This window comes from Xenopus tropicalis, chromosome 2 (genome assembly GCF_000004195.4).
Source record: "Xenopus tropicalis strain Nigerian chromosome 2, UCB_Xtro_10.0, whole genome shotgun sequence".
Taxonomy (NCBI): domain Eukaryota; kingdom Metazoa; phylum Chordata; class Amphibia; order Anura; family Pipidae; genus Xenopus; species Xenopus tropicalis.
In genome coordinates this window covers 169,475,808-169,494,468 of record NC_030678.2, presented here as the reverse complement: position 1 = coordinate 169,494,468, position 18,661 = coordinate 169,475,808, and the positions used below count along the sequence as shown (strand labels likewise).

Sequence of the window (18,661 nt, the reverse complement as noted above, 5' to 3'; positions counted from 1 at the left end):
TTAATTATTTGAGGTTAATTACGGGAAGTGTCCGATATTTGACAGTAAACATGTTGTCAGTGTTGTCTCTGTGTTCCGGATCTCAGCTATTTGCCATACTCTGTGGTTAAAAAGACATAATAAGTAATGAGCAAATCTGTTTCGCTTCGCCATAAAGCTCGCAAAACGGTGAAAAATCTGCAAAACACATTTGTTGCGCGACTTTTTTTGTCGTCTTATTTTTGACGCAACTTTTTTTGACGCGCAACTAATTTTTCCACAGCGGATTTTTAACGGAAGTTTCGCAAAACAATTTGCCAATGGCGAAATGTGGAAATTCGCTGCGAATCCATGCCTGGGGAAAAAATTCACTCATCACTAGACATAATGGATTTTTTGGATTTATTGGCATCTCTAGGTGGTTGTAGGGTTGCCAGCTCTGCCGGCTTTGATCTCCGGGCAGGGGGCGGGCAGTGACGTCAAAAGGGGCAGGGAGGGGGTGGCCAGTGATGTCATGAAGACAGGGGAAGGGGCAGGTTGGTGACATCACTGGGTGGCGCTATGATGTATTAGGGTTAGGGCTATATAAAAATGTACAATGCCCCTTGGGGGGGGAAGTACAAAAGCACTAAGGGGTACATACGTGGGCCCTTCATTGCTCGAGCACCTTTGCCCAGAGACGGGCTGTACTCTGCACTAGTGATGTGCAGCCGGCCCAAAACCCATTGGTTTGGGCTTATACCCGCACAACACATTCAGGTCAGGGCACCCTGGGCAACCCAGCCAGCTTCATTGTCCACTTGCGCCCGCACTGAAGACTGGGGAAGGGTGGTAATACAGGCAGTGCGGGCAGTGAAGGGGACAAAGGCCTGGACCAGGGGTAGGCTAAAGAGCTACGTGCCCAGCGCCCCCCACTGCTTCTTCTGCCTACCCCTAGTTCCAGCCCTGTTTCCTTCCACCCTCCCCACCCACAACCTAACTTTACTCCATTTTGCATTTTGTATTTATAAGCCCGTGCCTGCCCCACCCCCACCCCCACGGTGGCTTTAGAGATGGGGCAGGTTGGGCATGGGTATATAAGTAGACATGGATTTGCGGGCCAGGCACGAATTGGGAGTAGGTGGGTTAGGGTCAGGTGTGGGCCAACTATTTGCTGACAGCACCTCAAGCGGATTTGTAAAAAATTGGGTGTGGGGTGCAGGGCACAGGGTCATTATCAACTGGCCTATGGCAGATTGTACATACAGGGCCCCATTTTGGCCTGCATTCTCCACCACTCACTTTCCAGGATATGTGAATGACGGGTAAGCTAGGGGACAGGCAGGGGACAGTTGGGGGACATCTAAAAAATACAGGTACATAGGCAGTCAGTTTTTCAGTTTTTCACTTTTTGATTCCGCCTTGTTATTTAGATACTTATTTTATAAATAGACAAACACTCGAATTTCGTAACTTTTTGCGTTTCTTCGAATTGAAAAAAAAATCTATAATTCACAAGTTTGAATTCTGATGGCCTCTCCCCAGATATATTGGGAGATTTACTCGATTGTGTAACATTGGGGTGAATCTGTGGGACTGCAGGATCCGTACGGAATGCAAAAAAACCCAACTCATTAAAGAGCAAATCTAAAATGCGGAATAGCCGAGGGAAAGAGACAGGCTGGGAGATGGCATCAGGTATTCATTCCGGTGATTGATACGGAGACTTCTCCCAGGGTCACGAGGAGAGGTAATGATATTGGCTTCTCAGCAAGTGCACTGTAATCCTGCGCTGAAAAATGGGGCCGTATTAATGGGATGTCACAGAACATGTGCAATCAAAGGCCCAAAGGCCAGTCTATCACCCATGCATTCATTACCGGCACAGCCTGGGATTTCAGGGGGAATTGGCAGAAGGTTTAACCTCTTTGGCTCCAACGTTGCTCTTCAGACAGATAGACTGTGGCCCTGAGCTCCATCTCCTCATGCCTCAGGGGGCCACAGTTGGATTGTAAGGGATAGAGACTCATCGTGCCAGCTGTGTGTATATGATAAATAATGGCAGTATATATAATGATATATATGGAATTCATCAATAGCCAGATATACAATAAAGGAGCCAATATCACTTGCTATACAGCAGGGTTCTTCTCTTATGTGGCCCTCTCTCAGTATTGATTAGCAATGAGTATAATGTTTCAGCTGGCATGGATTCGCTGCAAATTGGCGCGTTTTGCCATTGGCAGATTTTTCTGAGAAACGGGCGCAAGTTCTCCGCGCGCGGGAAAAAAGACGCATTTGTCAAAAAAAGTTGACCTGCAACATTTTCTGCGTTTCTGGTCTTGGCAACTTTTTTGTCGCAACTTTTTGCGGCAATTTTGTAAAAAAAAAATTGCCAATGACGAAATGGGGAATTTTGAAGGATAGGGACTCATCGTGCCAGGTGTGTATATATGATAAATAATGACCATATATACAGGTATGGGATCGTTATCCCGAAAGCCATTATCCAGAAAGCTCCGAATTACAGAAAGGCCATCTCTCATAGGCTCCATTTTAATCAAATAATTCAGGGTTTTAAAATTGATTTACCTTTTCTTTATAAAAATAAAACAGAACCTTGTATTTGATTCCAAATAAGATATAATTACCCCTTATTGGGGGCAGAACAGCCCTATTGGGTTTATTTCATGGTTAAATGATTCCCTTTTCTCTGTAATAATAAAACAGTACCTGTACTTGATCCCAACTAAGATATAATTACCCCTTATTGGGGCAGAACAATCCTATTGGGTTTATTTCATGGTTAAATGATTCCCTTTTCTCTGTAATAATAAAACAGTACCTGTACTTGATCCCAACTAAGATATAATTACCCCTTATTGGGGCAGAACAGCCCTATTGGGTTTATTTAATGGTTAAATAATTCCCTTTTCTCTGTAATAATAAAACAGTACCTGTACTTGATCCCAACTAAGATATAATTACCCCTTATTGGGGCAGAACAGCCCTATTGGGTTTATTTAATGGTTAAATGATTCCCTTTTCTCTGTAATAATAAAACAGTACCTGTACTTGATCCCAACTAAGATATAATTACCCCTTATTGGGGCAGAACAGCCCTATTGGGTTTATTTCATGGTTAAATGATTCCCTTTTCTCTGTAATAATAAAACAGTACCTGTACTTGATCCCAACTAAGATATAATTACCCCTTATTGGGGGCAGAACAATCCTATTGGGTTTATTTAATGTTTTATTGATTTTTTTAGTAGACTTAAGGTATGAAGATCCAAATTACAGAAAGATCCCTTATCCGGAAAACCCTTGGTCCCCGAGCATTCTGGATATCGGTTCCTATACCTGTATAATGATATAAGGAATAGTTAAAAGGAGAAATTTATCATTCTAAAAGTTGAAGACTGTGCTATCAGTATAGTGATGGAATAGCCACATACATAATAAAGGTGCCAATATCACTTGCTATAGAGTGAATCCATGTGAGGCAAAAACCATTCGCTTAATTTATATGGACCTGCCTTGCCCTCAGGCTCCAAAGACTTCTGTGTATGAATGAGAGATTCCCAGGCAACATATGTTGAAAATAATAAAACATCCAACTCATGAAAGGCAATCTATAAAAGCCTGGCTTTGGCCGCATTGTCCTTCAAGCGCTGCGCTGGGTTCATCATTCGGTTCCATCTTTACAGCCTGATGTCATTTATAGGGGGCACGAGGCAGTAAAACAGGACGCACAAGAGCAATAGGGGTCCCAGCTGTGGCGAGACCCCTCCGTCCCGGCATTATCCGCTCACAGACTCAAAGTCAATTGCTTTCATTCTTATCGTCATCGCTGGCTAAATGGGGTACATTGTTCCTGAGACTGACGCACACATGGAACAGAAGTGCACATCAATTGGGTGCTTCAGATCTCAGCCTGTGAAAAGAACGGGTTTCCCACCAGTGTCCCTTGTATTCACACTTCACTGCTGTTCCTTTTTACTTTTCTGCCCTTCTTTATGGTCACGGATGTTGCACCAACTACCGGAATCCACCCAAAGCCAAAGGACAGCCTGGGACACAGATGGCTCGGCCTTTTGTATTGTGTCCCTATTCACATCTCTACTTAATATATACTGTATATATACATGCTCTACAGTCATAGAATATCATTACCCTCCTGGATATACATACTTCTCTTTGGGGCTCCATACAAACAGGGCCCATGGAAAAAACCATTGCTTGCTCCCACATGGGAGAACCAGTGGCTCCGGGGTAACATGTTGCTCCCCAACCCCTTGGGTGTTGCTCCCAGTGCCCCCAAACCAGGGAGTTATTTTTGAATTCCTGACTTGGGGGCAAGTTTTGGTTGAATAAAAACAAGATTTCCTACCAAATAAAGCCCCCTGTAAGCTGATAGAGTGCATAGAGGCCCATAATAGCCAATCACAGCCCTTATTTGGCTCCTCCATGAACTTTTATGGTGCTTGTGTTGCTCCCCAAGTCTTTTTACATTTGACTGTGGCTCATGAGTAAGAAAGGTTGGGGATCCCTGCTGTAGATCATATATATATATATATATTAAGTAGAGATGTGAATAGGGACACAATACAAGAAGGCAGACCCATCTGTGTCCCAGGCTGTCCTTTGGCTTTGGGTGGATTCTGGTAGTTGGTGACAAACAATGGGGCATTTTCTGTGCCGAATGCTTGTGTGAAAAGTGCAAAAAAAAGGGTGCAATCTGCCATTTTTGCACACTCGGGGGTGCAAGTGTTAGCTAAGTAAGTCAGGGTCTGACTGGCCCAGGGGGGCACTGAGAAAAAACCTGTTGAGCCTGCCAACCCACACCTGATCTGGAGCATTGGTGCTCCCCTGCTGTCCTCCCTTCCCTATGATCACGGTGAAGTTAAGTATAAGATACGCAGGTTTAGGGTGGGCGGTCTTTTGACAGGGGCCCTGGGGTGGCAGCCTCATTGGGCCTCGCACACCCCAGTCCGATGCTGTAAGTGAGCACTAAGGGGCACAATATTGTGTTCTAGCATTTGCACCTTAAGGCACTATAAATTACCCCTATGATGTTTTATCGTCCACAGTCTTGCCTCAGAGAGAATTAGTTATGAAAACCCCTTGGGGGTGATTTAATGACACCCTGGAGATGCAAGAGCACTAAGGGGTCCATTTATAGACCTGCGTCCAATCCGCCAATCTCTGATGTCACAAAAGGGGGCGGGGCAGGCACACCTTCAAATAGAGGCTTCTGGGGGAGGAATATGGGCGGTGTAAGATCGCGGGCGGGGAGGGCGGAAGTGAGAGATCAGCCGGAACCCCTTTCATTGTGGGCCTATTCTGTGGGGTTAGCAGGGCTCACCTACCCCATGGCACAGTGTGGGCAGTGGGTTAATAACCTAGGGTCTCCCCACCCCCAGTTATAAAAAGAAAGCAAGGTTGTCACAGGAAATAAAGTACAAATATAACCTTACTAGCAATACGTAGGGTACATAGAGGAACTTATTGTCACTTATTCTCACTCATTCCAATCAGCCCTTTGTTCCCGGCTCATGAATAGAAAAGAGGGAACATGTTAAATAATAGGAACCCACATTATCCATTCATTGGCTTCTTTGTATGGACAACAAGGTCAGAAGTGTCTGACCCCCCCCCCCCCCCCCCATAAATAAAATAAAAGCAGCGGATCTGAATGCTATTTCCCTTTACCGCAATAATCAGCATCATTGTAACGTGCGCCGGGGCAATAGCACCCAGTATTAGGCGGGAGGGGGAATTAATGAATATCAGGACAATGAAGTGTTCTGCACGTGCTAATTATGCTTTCACAGGCAATGTGTTGTAGGAAATATAATGTTTAGGTGCAAAAAGAATAGGTTCTAATAGGATACGGCAATGAGTGAATTAGGGAATAAGTAAGGGGAGTGGGGGAAGCTCAGTACTAATAATAATAATAAACCCCAAACCCATTACCAGCGATTTCCCGTAAACTGCAGCCCCAATCCAAAAGCAAAGTCGTACTGTGGGGCTGCTGTATGTACAGCTTTGTATACAAGTCCTATAGCATTAAAAGTCATACTGTGGGGCTGCTGTACGTTCAGCTTTGTACACGAGTCCTATAGCATTAAAAGTCATACTGTGGGGCTGCTGTACGTTCAGCTTTGTACACAAGTCCTATAGCATTAAAGTCGTACTGTGGGGCTGCTGTACGTTCAGCTTTGTACACGAGTCCTATAGCATTAAAAGTCATACTGTGGGGCTGCTGTACGTTCAGCTTTGTACACAAGTCCTATAGCATTAAAGTCGTACTGTGGGGCTGCTGTACATTCAGCTTTGTACACAAGTCCTTGACATGAGCAACGTTGGAACTTGACCCGCCCTTCTCCCAACCAACAACCCCCTTTTTACCTCTTTTACTTACCATCCCCAATAAACACACAGACACCAATTCTTGGGATAAAATGGCCGCAGAAAATTTATTAACAACAAGTGAAGTTTTAATTTAAAACATAACATAAATAACAAATGTGAAACAACATCTCAAACATAACACAAATGTTTGTATAACAAACAAATCAACTTTTAAATAGCCAAACACTGTAACAATCCAATAACTGCGCAGCGCAACTGGCGCTGCCAGCTGCCCTTCTGGCCCGGAACCAACTACCCAACAAAACTCACCTCCTAATCCACTTTCTTACCCCTGAGGTTCCAAGCATGCCAGCCCCACTTAACTATAAAACTCCCCTCCTAACCCAACCATTGCTTTCCCCCAACTTAATCACCCCGCCAACGACACTCCACTACCTCCACCTCTATAGGGAGGGAGGGTGGGCGTTTTACTCTGCTGACTAAAATGGAGTGAGAAGCGGGAACAGTTACCAGCATTTTATACCCCTTACGAACTAACCAATCACCTGCAACTGGGAGTGGCTAAGTCTGTCCAACGTGTCTGTCATGCCCCTGCTTCCCTACGTTTTACTACGGGTCATTGGGCTACTATAGCATTAAAAGTCGTACTGCGGGGCTGCTGTACGTTCAGCTTTGTACACGAGTCCTATAGCATTAAAAGTCGTACTGTGGGGCTGCTGTATGTTCAGCTTTGTACACAAGTCCTATAGCATTAAACGTCGTACTGCGGGGCTGCTGTACGTTCAGCTTTGTACACGAGTCCTATAGCATTAAAAGTCGTACTGTGGGGCTGCTGTACGTTCAGCTTTGTATACAAGTCCTATAGCATTAAAAGTCGTACTGTGGGGCTGCTGTACGTTCAGCTTTGTACACGAGTCCTATAGCATTAAAAGTCTTACTGTGGGGCTGCTGTACGTTCAGCTTTGTACACGAGTCCTATAGCATTAAAAGTCTTACTGTGGGGCTGCTGTACGTTCAGCTTTGTACACGAGTCCTATAGCATTAAAGTCGTACTGTGGGGCTGCTGTACGTTCAGCTTTGTACACGAGTCCTATAGCATTAAAGTCGTACTGTGGGGCTGCTGTACGTTCAGCTTTGTACACAAGTCCTATAGCATTAAAGTCGTACTGTGGGGCTGCTGTACGTTCAGCTTTGTACACAAGTCCTATAGCATTAAAAGTCGTACTGTGGGGCTGCTGTACAAGCCTGCTGTTCCTTCCCTAATGCCCTGGGTTACCCAGTAGGGTTTGGTAGGGTTGTCACTCTCGACATCGGCACGTCAGACTGGGGTGACCCACAGCACCCACGCAGATCACCCTATAGTATAGTGATGGGGGGAGTATATCCCCACTCGTTCTTCAGATTCACTCAATTTCATGAACGAGACCAAACTGCCAATGCGAACGTCATGGAAATCTGCCGCCATATTCAATTCCGAACCTCATCTCTGCCTTTCTAATAGGGTTGCCACCTTTGCCAGGTTTTAAACCCAGAAAAAAGGGGGCACACGTGATGATGTCGGTGCTGCTGACATCATCACACACAGCACTGACATCATCACAACCACGTCATCATGTGATGACATTTTCTGGTCCCGTGATTCGACCCGGACAGCCCAGTTTTCCAAGGGCCTGTCCTTGGATTGTTGGAAACCCTCTGAATTGCCTCCGGCAGAAGCAATACCCCCGCTTCTGATGTCATCAGGGAACCAGAAAATGTCATCACATGATGACGTTGTTGTGATGATGTCAGTGCTGTGCGTGATGATGTACAGCAGAAAACAGGGGGCACACGTGATGATGTCGGTGTTGCTGACATCATCACACACAGCACTGACATCATCACAACCACGTCATCATGTGATGACATTTTCTGGTCCCGTGATTCGACCCGGACACCCCAGTTTTCCAAGGGCCTGTCCGGGTCAAAACCTCTGAATGTTGGAAAAAAAGAGGGCACACGTGATGATGTTGGTGTGGCTGACATCATCACACACAGCACTGACATCATCACAACCACGTCATCATGTGATGACATTTTCTGGCCCTGTGATTCAACCCGGACAGCCCCATTTTTCCAAGGGCCTGTCCGGGTCAAAACCTCTGAATGTTGGAAACCCTCTGAATTGCCTCCGGCAGAAGCAATACCCCCGCTTCTGATGTCATCACGGGACCAGAAAATGTCATCACATGATGACGTTGTTGTGATGATGTCAGGGCTGTGCGTGATGATGTACAGCAGAAAAAAGGGGGCACGCGTGATGATGTTGGTGCTGCTGACATCATCACACACAGCACTGACATCATCATCACAACCAAGTCATCATGTGATAACATTTTCTGGTCCCGTGATTCGACCCGGACAGCCCAGTTTTCCAAGGGCCTGTCCTTGGATTGTTGGAAACCCTCTGAATTGCCTCCGGCAGAAGCAATACCCCCGTTTCTGATGTCATCACGAGACCAGAAAATGTCATCACATGATGACGTTGTTGTGATGATGTCAGTGCTGTGTGTGATGATGTACAGCAGCACCGACATCATCACGTGTGCCCCCTTTTTCCTGGGTTTAAAACCTGGCAAAGGTGGCAACCCTATTAGAAAGGCAGAGATGAGATTCGGATTTGGATATGGCGGCAGATTTCCATGAGGTTCACATTGGCAGTTTGGTCTCGTTCATGAAATTGAGTGAATGTGAAGGACGAGTGGGGTTATACTCCCCCCCATCACTATACTATAAGGTGATCTGCGTGGGTGCTGTGGGGTCACCTCAGTCTGACGTGCCGATGCCGAGAGTTACCGAGTAACAGAAAATGCACTTTGTCATCTCATCCACCTCTTGCACCGGGACCTCCGTCAGCCGCTCAGAGCAATTACTGTTTCTTGGAAGCCAAGCCGCTCCCCGGCAACTCTCAGCTGAACGCCAAGCCCTGGATGTCTCGCAGAGAGCGCTCGTTTGTATAGGAACAGACATTTGGCATGTGTGCCAGTCACGCTGGGCCTGGATTGCTCTGGCACGTTGCACGCCCTGCGCTCCTTCTCCCCGCATTCTCGCTAATGGGGCATTTCTTTGTCTGTAGAAATATCTGTACATGTTTAGATTTATTACAGAATAATAGAAAATGTCAGAGATCTCCTTCCCAACATCTGCCCCAGTGTCACTATGTATTTACTTACCTGCACTGTGTCAGGGCTAATGTACAAACTCCCAGAGCTTGCTCTACATTACCTTAGTTGCCATTGTTGCTCACCTGGCTGGCCACAACCTTCCTTTTTGCCCTGCCCCAAAGTCTTCCTTTTGTGTTATAATCCATTAAAATGGCATAATTGCCGAGAACCAATAGCTCAGGGGCATGGTGAGATGTTATTGAGGGTGTGGTTAAATGAACAGGGCATTCCATGGCAGTTTCCAAAGCAAGGAGATATTCCCCTGTAATAAACATAATCATGTAGCAGAATACACCCCCTATGTTTTCTCATAGCCTGTATAGATACCATAAGTTTGCTCATAGCCTGTACAGAGAGATACCATAAAACTATGGCACATAGGGATTCCCCTGTAGTAAGTACAATTCAGCAGGAACAGCCCCCTAAGTTTGCCCATAGCCTGTACAGAGAGATACCATAAAACTATGGCACATAGGGATTCCCCTGTAGTAAGTACAATTCAGCAGGAACAGCCCCCTAAGTTTGCCCATAGCCTGTACAGAGAGATACCATAAAACTATGGCACATAGGGATTCCCCTGTAGTAAGTACAATTCAGCAGGAACAGCCCCCTAAGTTTGCCCATAGCCTGTACAGAGAGATACCATAAAACTATGGCACATAGGGATTCCCCTGTACTAAGTACAATTCAGCAGGAACAGCCCCCTAAGTTTGCTCATAGCCTGTACAGAGAGATACCATAAAACTATGGCACATAGGGATTCCCCTGTACTAAGTACAATTCAGCAGGAACAGCCCCCTAAGTTTGCTCATAGCCTGTACAGAGAGATACCATAAAACTATGGCACATAGGGATTCCCCTGTACTAAGCACAATTCAGCAGGAACAGCCCCCTAAGTTTGCACATAGCCTGTACAGAGAGATACCATAAAACTATGACAGCATAGGGATTCCCCTGTACTAAGCACAATTCAGCAGGAACAGCCCCCTAAGTTTACTCATAGCCTGTACAAGTCCCCCCTACATAAAAAGCTTTTGTTTAATTAACAGTATGTTCCTTTCCTCCTTATTTTTTTTCATTTCCATAAGCCAATCCAATCCCGCGTCGTCCCCCCCCCTATTTATCCATTTCAGAACCCGGCGCGCCCCCACTAGTTACACTTATTTACACATAGGGATTCCCCTGTACTAAGCACAATTCAGCAGGAACAGCCCCTTAAGTTTGCTCATAGCCTGTACAGAGAGATACCATCAAACTATGGCAGCATAGGGATTCCCCTGTACTAAGCACAATTCAGCAGGAACAGCCCCCTAAGTTTGCTCATAGCCTGTACAGAGAGATACCATAAAACTATGGCACATAGGGATTCCCCTGTACTAAGCACAATTCAGCAGGAACAGCCCCCTAAGTTTGCTCATAGCCTGTACAGAGAGATACCATAAAACTATGGCAGCATAGGGATTCCCCTGTACTAAGCACAATTCAGCAGGAACAGCCCCCTAAGTTTGCTCATACCCTGTACAGAGAGATACCATAAAACTATGGCACATAGGGATTCCCCTGTACTAAGCATAATTTAGCAGGAACAGCCCCTACTGATTTTGGGGCCCACAGAGTAGCAGTTGTTTGCCAAAGGAAAGCAAAGAAACTCAATTGTACACTACAACTACTGTTATTAGGGATATAACCCCCAGCCTATGGAGGTCAGGAGATGCTGACAGCTATAAAGCTTCAGGTTGGATCCTGCGCTATAACCGTGACCCTGTTTCTGCCAGGACAGATATAGTGGTGGGTACCTCAGCCCAAAGCCATTAGCAGAGCCGTAGGAAGACACTAGAAGGGAACATCATTGCAGCACAAACATTTGATTTTATAGCAAAGCCTGTGTCTGTAATAAAACACGGAAAATAAAATCCGAAATAAAATAAAAAAGGTCTCAGTCTAGTGCTGGCCGTCGTTGGTGATTTTTACGTCCCCCCTATGATCACACCGGATCCTAATTACGAGACTTTCCTTGTAACGCCGACCTCCATTTTTTTACTGTTATATTCTATAAACCATTATGGCGATTTGAGCTGCCTGGCGCCGGGGCAGCCAGCCAATGGGTCTCCGCCGCAGCATCGCAGCAATGTGAGCGCTCGAATAGGCCCTCGTTTTGCTGGTAACTACTTTTCCCTATAAAACCGGCTTTATGGCGAGGAAAATGGAACAGCTGCTGATAGCATTGGCCTCTCCCCGTGTCCGTGGCTCTGACGCCGAGCGCTACATGAACATTATGGGTTTGTTCTTGCTGTAAATGGACTTATAAAGGCAGGGATAGTAAGCTGTAAGCACTCCGACTCTCATTTGGGGCTTATTGTTCTGATCATTATACACCAAGCAGAATATGTACATATAATAGGGCTGCACTGAAGCCAGGATTCGGTTTGCGATTTGGCCAAGATTCGGCCATTTTCAGCAGGATCAGGATTGGACTGGGGGATGCAGGGCCCACCGGGGCTTCTGGCTCAGGGCCCCTACACCCCCCATGGCCCCGCCGCCTTCCCTGTCCCCCAGCAGAGGCCCCCAACACTCTCCGTCCCCTTAAAAGCGATCCTAAAAGAAACTGCGGCACATTGGTGGAGGGAGACGGCAGATCGCGGGAGAGCCCTGGGGGGATCGGATCTGGCGGCCCAGTCCGACGCTGAGCAGGATTCAGATTGCACCCTCCATGGCCCCCGCTGCATTCCCCACCCCCCCCAGCAGAGGCCCCCAACACCCTTCGTCCCCTTAAAAGCGATCCTAAAAGAAACTGCGGCACATCGGTGGAGGAAGACAGCAGATCACGGGAGCGCCCTGGGGGGGTCGGATCTGGCGGCCCAGTCCGACGCTGAGCAGGATTCAGATTGCACCCTCCATGGCCCCCCTGCATTCCCCACCCCCCCCAGCAGAGGCCCCCAACACCCTTCGTCCCCCTAAAAGCACTCCTAAAAGAAACTGCGGCACATCGGTGGAGGGAGACGGCAGATCGCGGGAGAGCCCTGGGGGGATCGGATCTGGCGGCCCAGTCAGACGCTGAGCAGGATTCAGATTGCACCCTCCATGGCCCCCGCTGCATTCCCCACCCCCCCCAGCAGAGGCCCCCAACACCCTTCGTCCCCCTAAAAGCACTCCTAAAAGAAACTGCGGCACATTGGTGGAGGGAGACGGCAGATCGCGGGAGCGCCCTGGGGGGATCGGATCTGGCGGCCCAGTCCGACGCTGAGCAGAATTCAGATTCGGCCAAATCCGTGCCTCTGCCCGATTTGGTACAATGTTTCTCAAACTTAATTAGATAAGTAGCTTATGGCAGAGCCCAGATTGCTCACCCCCTGCACTGAGATCCACTGAGATACAATTGTAACTAATAAGCTAAACAGGTCTCTTGGGGGAACTGCGACGCACCCCTTTATTAGCAAAACTGATAAAACAAGACCCCAAAACCCCCAGAAATGTATTCAAACTTTAAATAACCTGCCAAATTTAGTCAAATGGGAGTGGTAGTTAGGGGGTGTGGCTAAAAAATCATATAGAATAATGGAGGATACCTGACAATGCAGGACTTTTCTGCAAATTAGTGTTTATTGACGTGTTTATTGACGTGTTCTTGCTGCCCCCCCCCCCGGCAACTGCAGGGTCTGCTCCCTCTGTAGTTATGCCCCTGGGTGATGGCTGCTACCCAGTGTGGGGCTCAATCACTCCAATGGTGGCGGTTCTTCAGCGGTTGATCCAGTTCCGTGCCCCAAACAAGGGGTATTAAGGGCTGAAGGTAGGAGTCTGACAGGGGAGATAGCCCCCTCGCCTTAGACAGAGACAAGGAATCACAATTATCAGAGGAAAACAAAGTATATTTCTTGTTCCTGGGAGCCGGGTTACACGGAGAGGGGGCGGTGTGAGAGTGTGTGGGGGTAGATTAGAGCTACTCAAGCCTCGGTGTAAAGACCCATCATCCAGTTCATCATTTAGAACCTGAAGCTTTAAACATTTCCAGGGCTGCGGGTCAACCCATGCTGCTCATTAGCCCCTTGAGTGGAGTGCGGAGGATAAAAGCAAAGCATTCTGGGACTCGGGTTAAGCAGTTTGCTCCTGTTTACTAAAAAGGGGCTTTATCTGACTCAAGAACCCTCTCTGAGAGTGCGAGTAATACAGCCATTACTATTAAGTACCTCGCTAGCCAACGTTCCACAAATCCCTTACGAGAGGCCTAGCAGTGTGTGTGTGTGAGTATTGTTGCTAAGCAGCAGGAACATTGCTACGGGGGGGGGGCTGACGCTCTAGCATGGGCTCCGGGCCTAGTTTGGGGATTTCTTCAAGAGATTAGGAACACAACAATTATTTTATGTTGCCAACTCCTATGGTTTTCCTACCCCGCAATCATTAGCACTGGTTTGTATTGGAACATGTGTCACCGTGTCATGTACTTCCGGATAATATCATAATTACATTTTTAAATGACTTATACAACTAATTTATTATTATTATATTTATGAAACCTGTAGAATAATCTTTAGTGGAACATTACTTCTTCCACTGAACTCAATAAAATTCAGATATATCCTGGGGTGTCCAGGGCCCACTGGGGTTGCCACGCAAATCTGTCCCATTTTGCTTTCTTGGAAATTTCAAAAGTGAGCATTTTTTGTGCAACATTTTTTTTTACCACGTGACAATTTTTCATTATTATATTCTCATGAATACTTGTAAGTTAACTTTTAGAATGGAACGGCCAATTCTTAGCTATTTTTCATACCAAAAGTTTTTAAGGTGAACATCCCCTTTAGGATCTCTGTACAATTCTCCTTTATTTTATATTAGGGTGCAGAAAGAATCATTTACTTGGGCAAAGTGCAATTTCCAATCCAATTCCTCATGGTTTTTACCCAGAATTTTCCCATAGTTCCGTTGTAAATGTGGCACAAAAAGGGAGTTGCATCCAACACAATTGCTGACACAGTGGCACAATTGTGCATACACATATTGACAAACTGGATACAATTTTGCTGAGTTGGGATTATGTATGCTAGGCATAGTGACGCAGCCCACTGTGGGAAACACCTTCAAGGTTATGGTAGCTCCATCATTCCCCTGCGCCAATAGGTGCACTAAAGGTGGCCATACACGGGCCGATTTCAGCTGCCGATTCTGCTCCTTTAGACCAGTTCAATAGCTTATCTGCCAGTGTATTGGCACAGAATCATGAAGGCCAATAACTGGCCTATAATTGGGCAAATTTAGATTGTGCAGGTTTGGTTTTCCTTCGGATTGGGGATCGATTGTCCCCAATCTAACGGGAGAATATTTATGGCCACCTTTACTCATGATTCCGAACAATGCACCAAGAAAGCCAATGCACCAAGAAAGCCAATGCACCTAAGCGGAAAGCCTACTCTTAGTGCCCATAGTGCCATTACAAGGTTAGAATAATTGTCTCCGTAGGATAAATGTATCTTTTATTTACAAGAAAATACTTATTTACCCTCTGAGGAATCATAACACCTCCTTTCATAATAACACTTATATTTTCCTTCAAAAAGGAACACACTGAAGGCTTTTTGTTTCCCCCCCCATTCCTGAGATACTGAAAATGTAAATTTAATAGCAGTAGCCCTAGAACAACAGTCTGCCTTCCCTTCTCCATTCCCATCTCGATTGAAATAGGCCAGGCTTGGATTAATGACCTGGAAAAGGTTGGGCGGGGGGGGGGGAAACGTTCTCCTTTATTGCAATGTCTCAAAGTTTCAGAAGATTGAGTTACAGAGGCAAATGCTTGATTCCCCTCTATCAATAGGAAAACAGTTCCAATCCAAGAAAGCTTTGGGAAAAACTCATTTGTAGCAAGTGATTATGCCCGGGACATATATATATATTACTTACCTCTGCCTTCCCATAGGTCGTCTAGAAGTGAAGGGAAAGGAAAACACTAAACACAGGGAATTATCTTGCATTCACCTTGCCTTTATTTCTTTGATGATGCCTCTATGACTTTATTAAGGTCTCTACAGTTTTAATTTTGGGGGAAAATGTGTAATTTAGAAAAGTCAAAACAACCAGGGCAAAGAATGGTTACGTCCTGAATGACCCTTGGTACCGTTGCCTTTAGTCAGGGCAGCCATATTGTCAGTGGTGTAACTACCCCACGTTGGGACCCCCGAAAAATAATTTGCAGCCTGCCCTCTAGACCCAACTGGACACTAAGGGGGACATTTATAAATCCACAAACGCTCCAAGTGTATTTTGCGCATCAATTTTGTAGCTTGCGTGAAAATTTCGTACCTTACGACAAAATTTGTGCGAAAAAATCGTATTTTCGCGCCAAGTACAAAAGTTTCGGATTCATTTAGGTTGGAGCTGCAGAGTGCCATTGAGCCCTATGGGAGACTTTCCTTGGGCCGGGTTGGAGCTGCAGAGTGCCATTGAGCCCTATGGGAGACTTTCCTTGGGCAGGGTTGGAGCTGCAGAGTGCCATTGAGCCCTATGGGAGACTTTCCTTGGGCAGGGTTGGAGCTGCAGAGTGCCATTGAGCCCTATGGGAGACTTTCCTTGGGCCGGGTTGGAGCTGCAGAGTGCCATTGAGCCCTATGGGAGACTTTCCTTGGGCCGGGTTGGAGCTGCAGAGTGCCATTGAGCCCTATGGGAGACTTTCCTTGGGCCGGGTTGGAGCTGCAGAGTGCCATTGAGCCCTATGGGAGGCTTTCCTTGGGCCGGGTTGGAGCTGCAGAGTGCCATTGAGCCCTATGGGAGACTTTCCTTGGGCCGGGTTGGAGCTGCAGAGTGCCATTGAGCCCTATGGGAGACTTTCCTTGGGCCAGGTTGGAGCTGCAGAGTGCCATTGAGCCCTATGGGAGACTTCCCTTGGGCCGGGTTGGAGCTGCAGAGTGCCATTGAGCCCTATGGGAGACTTTCCTTGGGCCGGGTTGGAGCTGCAGAGTGCCATTGAGCCCTATGGGAGACTTTCCTTGGGCCGGGTTGGAGCTGCAGAGTGCCATTGAGCCCTATGGGAGACTTTCCTTGGGCCGGGTTGGAGCTGCAGAGTGCCATTGAGCCCTATGGGAGACTTTCCTTGGGCCGGGTTGGAGCTGCAGAGTGCCATTGAGCCCTATGGGAGACTTTCCTTGGGCCGGGTTGGAGCTGCAGAGTGCCATTGAGCCCTATGGGAGACTTTCCTTGGGCCGGGTTGGAGCTGCAGAGTGCCATTGAGCCCTATGGGAGACTTTCCTTGGGCCGGGTTGGAGCTGCAGAGTGCCATTGAGCCCTATGGGAGACTTTCCTTGGGCCGGGTTGGAGCTGCAGAGTGCCATTGAGCCCTATGGGAGACTTTCCTTGGGCCGGGTTGGAGCTGCAGAGTGCCATTGAGCCCTATGGGAGACTTTCCTTGGGCCGGGTTGGGCGCAGGGCCTTGAGCCAGGCCTGCGGGAGCCAGTGCCATTGAGCCCTATGGGAGACTTTCCTTGGGCCGGGTTGGAGCTGCAGAGTGCCATTGAGCCCTATGGGAGACTTTCCTTGGGCCGGGTTGGAGCTGCAGAGTGCCATTGAGCCCTATGGGAGACTTTCCTTGGGCCGGGTTGGAGCTGCAGAGTGCCATTGAGCCTATGGGAGACTTTCCTTGGGCCGGGTTGGAGCTGCAGAGTGCCATTGAGCCCTATGGGAGACTTTCCTTGGGCCGGGTTGGAGCTGCAGAGTGCCATTGAGCCCTATGGGAGACTTTCCTTGGGCCGGGTTGGAGCTGCAGAGTGCCATTGAGCCCTATGGGAGACTTTCCTTGGGCCGGGTTGGAGCTGCAGAGTGCCATTGAGCCCTATGGGAGACTTTCCTTGGGCCGGGTTGGAGCTGCAGAGTGCCATTGAGCCCTATGGGAGACTTTCCTTGGGCCGGGTTGGAGCTGCAGAGTGCCATTGAGCCCTATGGGAGACTTTCCTTGGGCCGGGTTGGAGCTGCAGAGTGCCATTGAGCCCTATGGGAGACTTTCCTTGGGCCGGGTTGGAGCTGCAGAGTGCCATTGAGCCCTATGGGAGACTTTCCTTGGGCCGGGTTGGAGCTGCAGAGTGCCATTGAGCCCTATGGGAGACTTTCCTTGGGCCGGGTTGGAGCTGCAGAGTGCCATTGAGCCCTATGGGAGACTTTCCTTGGGCCGGGTTGGAGCTGCAGAGTGCCATTGAGCCCTATGGGAGACTTTCCTTGGGCCGGGTTGGAGCTGCAGAGTGCCATTGAGCCCTATGGGAGACTTTCCTTGGGCCGGGTTGGAGCTGCAGAGTGCCATTGAGCCCTATGGGAGACTTTCCTTGGCCGGGTTGGAGCTGCAGAGTGCCATTGAGCCCTATGGGAGACTTTCCTTGGGCCGGGTTGGAGCTGCAGAGTGCCATTGAGCCCTATGGGTGACTTTCCTTGGGCCGGGTTGGAGCTGCAGAGTGCCATTGAGCCCTATGGGAGACTTTCCTTGGGCCGGGTTGGAGCTGCAGAGTGCCATTGAGCCCTATGGGAGACTTTCCTTGGGCCGGGTTGGAGCTGCAGAGTGCCATTGAGCCCTATGGGAGACTTTCCTTGGGCCGGGTTGGAGCTGCAGAGTGCCATTGAGCCCTATGGGAGACTTTCCTTGGGCCGGGTTGGAGCTGCAGAGTGCCATTGAGCCCTATGGGAGGCTTTCCTTGGGCTGGGTTGGAGCTGCAGAGTGCCATTGAGCCCTATGGGAGACTTTCCTTGGGCCGGGTTGGAGCTGCAGAGTGCCATTGAGCCCTATGGGAGACTTTCCTTGGGCCGGGTTGGAGCTGCAGAGTGCCATTGAGCCCTATGGGAGACTTTCCTTGGGCCGGGTTGGAGCTGCAGAGTGCCATTGATTCCTATGGGAGGCTTCCAAAAAAATCATGCACAGAAGGATCAAAGTCAGAAAGGTTTTCCCGCTGTTTACAGTAGTTTGGTACGAAAATTTCAGATCGCCAATACGATATTATCGTGACTAATACGATTTTTTCGTAAGCATTTTTGAGATATTTGGGATCTTCAGAAATTAGCATATCTAATCCGAATTTTTCCGATTTGAACTCGTGATTTCATGAATGAAGCCCTTAGTTTGTAGCCCCCACTGCAGTTTGGAATTTTAGCAGCTATCT

The 18,661-nt window shown here is 47.8% G+C and overlaps 1 protein-coding gene across 5 annotated transcripts in view; it reads left to right on the top strand.

The window, feature by feature from the left end:
- Window positions 1-18,661, top strand: part of tenm4 (teneurin transmembrane protein 4) — an 811,512-nt gene that overhangs the window by 513,197 nt on the left and 279,654 nt on the right.